Here is an 11,154-nt window from a genome sequence, read left to right on the forward strand (position 1 = left end):
GGCTATGATAAGTCCCCTCCTGTGTGTCTCAAAACTATTGGGAGTTCATTCACTGGCGGCGTAATTCCGCGGAGTGACGCCGGCAGTGAAAGACGCGTCAGACACCGCACCGCAGAAAGGCGTATGTGGCACGTGTAATGCTCGTTTCTATGCAAAGCAACAATACTTTATCTGTTTCGCTGGTTGCAACAGAAAGTTTCACTGCAAATGTTTGAACATCGGCCTTAAAGGGTATAACTTCCTCATAAAATCTGAGACAAGTTCCTTCAAGTGCACGGATTGTACCCGACGCGAGAACGTATACCACCGAATCCGGCCAATGACATGGCTGATGCTCACATTGACAACTCGGCAAGTACTTCGTTCGCTGCTTCAACTGCGGCATAGGAGAGTCCCTACGTTCCCGCCGGTCTACTGCACATGATTGACAACATGGCGAGAAGACTGGAGGTATTTGCGGCCGAGTTGAAGTACCTGAGGGTGGAAAACCGAAGCCTTCGGCTTGGAGTCCTGCAATTGCGCAGGACTGTTCTGGACCGAATCCTTTGCCCGCCTTCACCCCCGCAGCTTTAAGCCACCGTCGCGGCCTCAACGTCCCGGCCGTGTCCCGTGGCATCCGCACCTCTTTTCGTGTCTCCCGCCCTCGAACATCAGAGGAGCCTCCCTGTGTCACGCCAGAACTCGGTCGATCTCGTGGTACGGGGTCCCGCTCCGTCAGCAACGGGATTTTGTGCTGGTGACGAGGCAACCTCGGCGAACTTGATGGACGACGGCTTCACCATGGTCAGGCCTCGGCGTCGAGCCAAGGCTTCTACCGGTACCGTAAAGATGGACAACGTGAACGCTGCCGCTAGGCGTAAACTTCGTATGGCGCAATTTGTATCGAGGCTTGGACCCAATACGTCCGTCGCCGATGTCCAGGCCCTTCTTGAGCAGTTTTTGGAAGGAAAGCCAATTTTGTGCTCAAAGATGATGACTCGTTTTCCATATTCTTCATTCTATTTGTCTGGAGATCAAGTCGGGCTTGACGCCATCAAAAAACCTGGAGTTTGGCGGGAGGGCAGTATTTTTCATCAGTTCTATGATCAACTTAACCACGCTCGTGTCCAAACAGTTGCAACAACACCGAATGTAGGTGACGGAGGCACTTAAAAGTTTTTTTACCAAAATGTGAGGAAACTGCGTACAAAACCTGACGAATTCATGTAAAATCTTATAACAACCAACTTTGATATTATTTGCTTGTCAGAATAGTGGATTTTACACCAAAATATAACGTCTTTCGCCGCGACAGGGATTGTAACATCCCTGGGCTTAAACTAGGAGGAGGCGTTCTGATTGCGCTTGACTCTTCGCTTATGCCACATCGCAGGTTCGACTTGGAGTCGTATTTTGAATGTTTATGGGAAGCAGTTAGAACCAGCGGGCGCCGTTAATTTTCTTGTAGCCAATTACTATTTTCTGCCGATATTCAGTGAAACAATTTTTATCAAGCATCTCGAGTCATTTGAACAACAAACCGACTTCGATAATTAGAGAGTTCAAATAGACGGAGATTTTTAACCTTCCAGTAATAAATTGGCCATTACGAGTTATAAATAGCCGCGATTCCATGACGTCACCTAAGGCATCTCGGTTGCATTGGGTTATGCCCTTTTGTGGGTGAATCAGCCAAACAAATTTGAGAACAGCGTAGGTAATATTCTTGATCTTGTTCTTTCCAACATTTCGATTGATGACATTACAACAGTTTCATTTCCTTTAATAAGGATGGATGTGTTCCATCCTTCTTTTGTGGTTAATATTTGTTTTTCACGCAAGCTGTTCGCGTCGCAGACACCCAATTTTTATTGTCACGCTAAAGGCGATTATTTTGGAATGTATAAGCACTTCCACAACTACTGCTGGAACAAGGTTTTAACAATGGATGATGCCGATATGGCAACAAAGGCGTTTACTGCAGTTGTTAACGACGCCATGGATATTTTTGTTCCGAAACGCATTTCTCGGATTTCTATTTAACGTGATTGGTTTTCGAAAGATTTGAAGAATTGCCTAAGAAATAAAGATTATTTTCTTAAACGCTTTCGGAAAACTGAATGTAATCTCTGGTATAGATAATTTAGTATTTATCGTGGTCTTGCTACAAAAAATTTATTCGCGCGATAAACAACTACACAACAATGGTGTGGAAAGTAGTTTCAATCATGACCCTAAAACCTTTTGGAAGATCGCAAAGCAACAAACTCGTTACGGTGCACAGGGCATTGTACTGCGAAATTGTACAGATCGATTTGCTGGTTATAATTTTTCCTTTGCAGAAGTCGCAAATGTTTTTGCTGACTACTTCACGAATTGCTACACGATAGGTCCGCAGGTCGCACAGCCCGGTGACGCTCATATTAACTGCGGGAGCACATTTTTTTTGGTTTTAAAGTAGATAACGAAGAAACCTTAGAGGCTATCAGGCAACTTAAGACAAATGTATTTACTGGAGCTGATCTCATCCTAAATTTTATTATCAAGAGTGGTGGTGACCTGGTTACACCAATTTTGAAGCATATTTTTAATCTATCGTTGGGTTCTGGTGTATTCCCACTGTTATGGACGAAGGCGGTTGTAGTTCCAACTTTTAAAGGGGGGGGGGGGGGGGGGGGGGAGGTGATGGTTCAGTTGTCTGTAATTATCGCCCTGCTTGATTCTTGTGCGGGTTTTTGAAGCTGTTTGCAAAGCTGATGCATAAATGTGCCATGCTTTATTTTCGTCAGAAATTAACCGCCGTGCAGCATGGGTTCATGAAAGGTGGGTCGGTTGAGACCAACTTGTGTTCCTTTTTAAATTACTCTGTACCTGTTGTTGTGAACAAGGTTCAGGTAAATGCTATTTACTTCGACATGTCCAAAGCATTCGATAAATTTGACCATGGGCTGCTACTGAACAAGCTTTCTTTATATGGTTGTTGTTTGGTATTATGTATCTGGTTTAAAAGCTATTTGTCACATCGTACGAATAGTGTTCGCATTTCTGGCACCCACTCGAAAATATTTCGTTCAACTACAGCTGTCCCCAAGGGGTCTATACTTGGGCCGCTTCTGTTCTTGATATTTGTTAGCGATATAACATGATATGTCAAAAAGGCTAAAATACTACTGTTCGCATATGACATCAAGATTTAATTGAGTGTCAAAACTCTGGCTGATTGCAACTTCAAAGCGACGTGAATTTCATGCTGCGCAGTTTTTGAGAGAATAGCTTTCTTCTAAATCCTCTTAAGACTAAGACTCTTTCTTTGTGCATGCGCTATGATGTTATATTTTTCACCTACGTTTTAGGGGCAACGCAAATCGAACGCGTGACTGTTGTTAAGGGTCTCGGTCTGTATGGGGATAGCGTGCTTTCATTCAATGCTCATGTGTCTTTTATTGTCGGAAACGCAACGAAAATGCTGGGCATAAGTTAACCGTATGAGTTAGCAGTTCAGAAACCCTGCATGTTTTATTCGTTTATTTTATGCGTTGGTACGATCTAGGCTTGAATTCAGTTCAGTTATTTTGAATTCGCTATCTCGCACGTAGTCGTTCAGCATTGAATCCGTGCAAAGAAGGCTGATACGCATTCTATATGATAAGCACATTCAACGTCGCTTTTATTACAATTATGAACTTCTTTTTAATAGAGTTTCACTTTTACCAATTGTCAAGCAGAGGGCTGGAGCGTGACCTAGTTTTATTTTACAACGTTGAAAAGGGGGTGTTCGACACTGACTTGCTATTGGGCAGTGTTAATTTTCATGTTCCTCGCTGTATTACTATACATTTTTCTATTTTTATGTTAATTCAATTTGTAGTGTGTTGCCAATGTCTCGTTTGCAGACTCCGTTCAATAGAAGCGCGTTGTCCAGCCTGGGTACATTCAGTGACATTTCAGTTTTCCATAAACAGTTAAGATACCACACGGCAACCCTTTAGCGTGCGTACTTACCGTGCGTTTCTTCCACTGGTCAATTTCATGTCATCTCGTTCTTTGATCGGCCATGTTAATTCGCTTGGATTTTACTTTTTTATTGTGTGCACCTAAGTGAAGACCACTGTGGTTGTTCCTGAACACATTAAATAAAGATTTACTTTTATTATTATTATAAGTGACTATAGTAGAACCCGATCAAGGATGGATGTTGGTAATCAGGTGTCAAACCCCGGTATGCTCATGGCCAACCCTTCATCTTTTTCTCTAGTGATCCCCGGTTTTTTTCTTAAAGGACATGTTCCAGTCACCCTTTCACACCATTTCATCTCAAACTGTCAGTGTCCACTCCCGTATAATTTTGTGTTTCCTATCGCCCTCATTTCTTACTTCCCAGCCCCACACGTTGCTTTAATGCAACTCACTCTTCTAATCACAATAATTTCTTTGTTTCGTTTTTTTTTTTTTTTATTCCCACTCTTTATGTGTTTTCATATTTGGGTTCCCTTTTGTCTATTATGACTGAGATAACAAAGTGGTTTTACATCTCGCTCAAGCTGAGTGAAGGGTTCGTTTGTTCTTTCGTCTTATCCCCTATCTTCTGGGGAGATTATTATTCATACCCCGAAGTGCATATGGAATGGGGTGCGGAGTGGTGGAGGAGAAACTTCATTTGCATTTCTTAACGAGTACTGTTCTGGGTGTTTTTTTTAAGGGAAGACGGGCAGAAATCATTGTCCCAACGGGACGGCGCCAAAATTCACGTGTGCTATGCCGCGGCGTTCGGCTTATTCTTCGGATTTTTTGCCTAATCCACTTGGTGCGTAATTAGTGCGAGTTGTGGGAGAACTCCGAGGCGAGCGGGGAAAACGACTCTACGTGGTCATCGCACGAAAAAAAATATATCGCGGAGGATCCGCGCTGCTAATTTGGTTAATCTAAATACGATAAAATTGGCACCAAAACACCGCACTCCGCTGAATATTACGCGCGCGGGACCAAGGATTACACTTCCATGGAGGGGTTCAAAGTTTTTGCTGCTATTTCTTTTTCTTTTTTTTTAAGCCGAGTTTTTTAACGGTTTAGTGGCTCTGCCGGGTGGCTTATGGAAATGGGAATGAATGCGCGAGATCATGGTTAACATTTAGCTTTTTTACTTGTTTATTTTATGCTGGTCTTGCCTTTGTACAGGAGGATTGTTGGACGGAATACGATGTGCTGATTGTATGGGCGGTAAGGGAGGTGCGGGACGGAGGGAAGAGGGGGGGGGGGAGTCGAGTCGTGCTACTAAACGATGTCATTTCAATGCAAATTCCCTTTGTTGTCGTTGTCCTCCGGGCCAGTGTGTTTCTGGATTGAGAGAAGTTTTGCATGTACGGTTAAGGAAGAAATACGTCCTCTCGTGTTAGGGTTAGCTGTGATTGAGTGACGTGCAAGGATTTTGTTAGGTTTTACATTGACTGTAGATTGTATAGTTCTTGTTTTTTCGAGACAACTGCAGTGTCTCGTGCATTGTCCTTCTTAGACATAAATTTTTAAAGTCGCTTTCTTAATGGTCTCATTTCTCTCGTTTCACAAGGCAGCCTAACAACAAACAAGTCAACTCGATATGCTCTAACAGAAAAGCACACATGTGACGTTGCAATGCTTAGAAGCCGCCTGCTCCTAGTCTCAGCTGAGCGCCCAGTTCCTATCAGAGGCTTCGCGCATGTTTTGGATCGTGTGGCTGTCACTCTCTATCACTAAATTTTAAGGACGTCAGAAGTGCCTCTCAGGTATTTTGATATGCTTCTATCAAAACAACTGAAATACGTTCCTGTCTGCTTCATTGCCTTATGTAAAAGTATGTTAAAATGTAAGATTTGCAGATATGTCTTCAACCACAAGAAGGAATGTTCCGCCGACATAGTAGAAGACTTAGTGTGGCAGTGCTCACCTTCTGGCAACCTACAAGTTGGTAGAGGGTGCTGATCACGATCGACCTGACAACTCCGCAAAATATTTAATGTATTTTTGTGCAATGGTATATAGTCATAAAAGCTCACGTTCAGCAGCTTCCCATTTTGTGTCGTCAGGGTAATAGTGTGTTTCTATTAATTAGACCATCGTACGCTTCGTCATTCGAAAGCCATCTGCGCGTGCGGACGGTCGCCTGCTACCGCAGTCTACTGTGAGTCACACTAAGTACAGCTGCTTTACCCACAATCCAGGGTCCTGGGCCGTGGTAAAGCTTGATAAATCTTGTTAATTATAATTGCTCGTAACTAAATATAACCGATTCCGAAGTCAGATAAATTAATTTCATTTTCATTTGAATATGACGCAGCATACACAGGAGTGTCTTCTATCTGTGCCTTTTATGCATTGCCTGCTAGGTGCTATGTATGTTTTACGTTGAGTTACCATGCCTATGGCTGCGCTTTTGTTACTCCCTAGAGTAACGCTGTTCACATAAAGTTCACATTTGAAACATAATTTGTGGTAAAGATTAGCATGCCACAACATAACCTGATGTCATCACCTTCAGATGTGAGTACATTAAAAAACACTAGGCATGGAGGCGACCTTTCCTCATCAGGATTTAATGAGCCCATGGGGGGAGAGGGTGGGGAGGGGGTGGGTACTTTAGCTTAGAGCAACTAAATTATACGCTTCCGAGCAACTACACTTGAGCAAACTTGTCGCTTAAGATCATTGTTTCCGGATATCTAAAGCTTTACTTTGAATCGAAGAAAATGCTTTTCCGTCCTAGAGAGCGTTCAAGAGATACTTCAACAGAATTTGGAATATACCCGCCGTGATCCACAGTATCAGTAAATGACAATCGCAAGTTTGTATTTTGAGCCTGACAGCTATATTTTTCGTTATAAACGGCCTACTCTGGCAAACACTCGGAGAGCAGCCAGCGGAGAGCACGTGACATCCGGCGCCATCGTGACGTAGATTGTCTCGGGACAAGCAAAGCTGCGGCGAGGGTGTCGTGGACAAGACATCCTAGCCGTTCCAGCCTCCGAAGCGATCGATGCACGCCAGCGATTGGGCCACCACGACTAACTGTAAAGCTGCTTTTGTACGAATGTTGAGCGACGCGTGTAAATCTAGAGGGGAGTTTTTCCTTCCCCTCTACTCTTGTGGTGGCCGGAGAGCTGGCGGGGTGAAGATCATCACTATCTATCAAGGTGCCGATACGGGCATTACAAATGAGGCTTTAGCGACATCCACCAGGTGCCCTCTGCTGAACGTCTCATTCGTTTCAAAATTCCTGTTCTTGTCTTTTTTCAACAAGGGATTCGTGTGTTCAATGTGGTACTGCTCCCTTGAACACTCATAGGCCAAGAAATGGCTCCTGAATTTTGTTGTAGTATCCCTTTAAAGCGGTACTCCGACCATTTTTTTAGTTGTCCAGAAAAGTTTTATTTTCTGAATACCCGAACTCTAGTCTTCATTGTTTGTGATTTATTGTCTCGAAATTCAAAATAGCAAGTGAGAAAATTGAAAATAAGCATGATGTCAAAACCAACATTTAAATTTCTGCGCGCTCTCTACTGGTGTGATGTCACAAATGGTACGCAGGTTGTCTTAAACTGAGTATGTCGGGATTCTCAGTGAATGAGCTTCCAAGCAATCTTTTGGTATCATCAAACGTCTTGTATTCAGTTGGGAACGTGGTTTTGCTGTCCACTTTCTACCATTTCTGTCGTAACACTTCAGTGTTGACAGTCCCTACTGTCTTTTAAGAAACCCGGTGAGAATGAAATTCGAAAATTTAATAACTTCATAAAACTTTTCCTTTTATACACAATACTTGGGTAATTGGTACAGCCTTGTCTATCAGTATGTTGAGCCAATTTTGAGGCAAATCAGCGACCATAAAAAAATGAAAGACGTTTACAATTCCGTGTAATGCCGAATTAAAGCGCAGTTCTTGAGGAGGAGGAGGAGGGGAGGGTACGGAGAGGAGGGCATCCTCTCCTCCTCCTCCCTCTTCTTCTCCTCCACCTCATTCTCTCCCTCCTTCCTCCTCTTCCTCCCCTCCTCCTCTCCTTTTCCTCCCTTTCTCCTCCTCTTCCCCCTTCCTCCCTTTTCCATTGTGACGTCACTCGTGACCCTCCTGACGTCACTCGTGACCTTCTTTGAGGCCTTCACGAGTGACCTTCGTGACGTCACGGTGACGTCACGAAAGTCACTCGTGAAGGCCTCAACGAAGGTCACTGTGAGGGTCGTGACCTTCCTCATGACCTTCACGAGTGACCTTCGTGACGTCACTCATGACCCTAGTGACCCCCATGACGTCACTCGCCACCCTCGGGACGTTACACGTGACATCAAGAGTGACGTCATTATAGGAAACATCACATAATCAAACGCGCGGTTACACCGACGGCCATGCCGCTCAAGCCGGAAACGGGCGCCTAAGAGGTGCGCTCTAAAAAGCAAAACGATATTGCTTGAGCTTCTTGACACAATATTTAGGGGCGTTTTTTAATTGTAACTATCACCAAATGAGCCCTCCCGACGCCGACGCCGACGCCGCTCAAGCCGGAAACGGGCGCCTAAGAGCTGCGCTCTAAAAATATATTTAAAAAGACAACCGCCGTATAGCTATACAGCCCCTAGCCTGTTTTCTTCCTCAGTAAGCTGCAAAAGATAGTAACCACGTGGGCAGTGGGCCAGGGACCAGGTGCCAACTTGTGACGTTTTAATAACCTTGGACATCTTTAGGCATCTTGATGGCGCTGTTCGGTGCCTTGTATCATTATTACCTAATTCTTGCATTCTGTGGAGTCACCTTTTTCTGGGGGATGGTAGGGAAACAGAAGACAATTTCGATCGTGTTTTTGCTTGGTGTATTTTATAGGTCTGAGCAATAATTGGAACACTAAAATACGCCTTAATTTTTTTACAAGTCTTTTTATTGGTGTTTATATTATTGATGTAAACACAATTTTGAATGCAAAAGTGTAAAAAAGGTCATTTGTCTTTATTTTAATGCTTGTAGTGTGATCTTAAAACAATCCCTAGACTGTGACAACATTTCCGTGCAATTGCTCTATGTAGTTCATTGCCAGTGGGGAGCGTCAACTAGAACGTGTATTCAGCATCAGCGTTATTCAGGTTATTTGAAAAAAAAAAGATGGCGACGACGTATTTTCAAAATCGACCATTGCGCCGACATATTTATTGGCGCAGAAAGGATAAAACACCTCCATGAGAAAGAGTAAACGTGGGTTCTAATGAGGGTCTATACGATAGGTTGGCGACCGCTCAATCCTTCATTTTCAGCTTCTTGAGCTTGTGACCCAGCGCTTTCTTTTTTCATTCCTGAATAATAATAATGATACCTCACTAAAAAGACATTTAAGAAGCTACTTAATCACCTAAACGCGGCAATCGTCACTTAGATATGTTTTCTTCTGATTCTTAATATCAAAGGATTTTCTCTTGACTTCGGTTATAAGTGTTTGTTGAAGCGAAATAAACTGTGGTAGAGCTCCTCTCATGCCATCGTGCAGATTCCGTCGAAAAAGAACACACACGACACCAGCTATATGGCTTTGTTTAAACATAATTTATTGTCTCCGTATGTACACACTGGTATAAAAAAATAACGCGAGTCTATTGGTTACATAACAGCAGAGCCCGAATGCCCAAGAGAGATGAACCCCATAACATTAACCCTATACATGTGCGGCCAAAACATCCAAATAACAAACTTCGCACTCTCTCTTTGGAAATTTGGAACATGACCTTTCTTACCGAACAAATTATCTTTCAATGTATACACGTGATCGCTACAACAGCACGCCTAAAATAAAGTACGTGTAATCTCACCCAATCTTAGAAATTCATCATTATAGATGATTAGCTTGTGATGTTTTGTACGGATCACTTTAAGTTTTCACCAGAAACGAAAAATATTCCCAAAGAAAAAATATTCAAAATTTACAACTACAACAAATCGACGTGAACGCCCGACCCTGAGATATAAAATGGCCATAGCAGTGAAGCCATCCTGTAAAGCTGCAGCAGTAATATCCAGAAACGTTTGCGGAATTATAAAGTCCGTAAATTGTACTTAATGGTCTCACAAAAATTGATGCGATGTCCCCGGGATTATCACTAACTCAAAATCCTTAAATTTAGACAATTTCACCGTGTATTAGTGTGTGTGTTTTTCTTTTATTCGTTTATTCAAATAGCAAAAAAAAACTTGAATTACGCTTAAGCCTTGCCTTTAAGAAGAGAGCGCGGTTGCGTTACCGGACCCCGCTCGCATGGCCCTCTCATACCCTGCACAATCATGCCTTGCGGGGCGTAGTCATTAGCGTGTCTGGCTCTCAACCGGAGGGTCTTGGGATCGGATCCTGCCCAAAATTCTTCGAATTTGTTCTTTAAGAGAAATAAATTAACTTATAAAGTAAAATCATTTGAAACATGCGGCAACCTTTAATTCGCATTACATCGCATGTTTTAATCACTTTCATTCCAAGCCTGAAAACATGGTTCTCGTGAGCGATTTTTTGAATTCCCGTTTGAGGTCATGTGGCTTTAACGTCATGACCCTACCGACCAATCAGGATTTTCCCATCAAGCCACCGACATCGGCTCCTCTGCGACACAAGCTCCTTAACGCTCTTTCGTTAAAATACCAAGGCGCTAGATGTACTGATCAAGGGTGCCTGCACCTTCTCATTATTGTTTTATTGTGTCAAATTTTTGTGCTAAAATGTCTAATTCCGGGCAGTGTCGAAACTTTTGGATACCAGCCGGTTAAGCAAATATCTAGTTGACAGATTTCCTGGGAAAGCTGCTTTGTGCTCAATATGTCTTCTGTTTCAAAAACACCAGTCGACAACATTTGTGCTCCAGCATAGAGTGCGAAAGAGTGCTTTCAATACTCCTGCACAGGAATCTCAAGTCTTCATTCCTAAGGCCTTTTCAAATCGTCAAATCTGCTCGCGATGCCTGACTCTGCATGTGCGCCCTGGCATGTGAAAGTTTGCTGATTTTAGAAAGGACTTTGGAATAAAGGGATTTGCAGCGCCCACGAAGCAGAAATTATAAGCCTGTTTGCTTTCGTTCTCCGTCTTAAATGTAAGTAGTCATAGTATCACGAAATACTCAAGGTGCAGTTCAAAACTTGGTGGCTATTGTTGAAATGTTAAAACCCTTCTCGTGCTATGACCGACG

The sequence above is a fragment of the Ixodes scapularis genome, unplaced genomic scaffold, assembly GCF_016920785.2.
Source record: "Ixodes scapularis isolate PalLabHiFi unplaced genomic scaffold, ASM1692078v2 PGA_scaffold5__190_contigs__length_132052651, whole genome shotgun sequence".
Lineage (NCBI taxonomy): Eukaryota > Metazoa > Arthropoda > Arachnida > Ixodida > Ixodidae > Ixodes > Ixodes scapularis.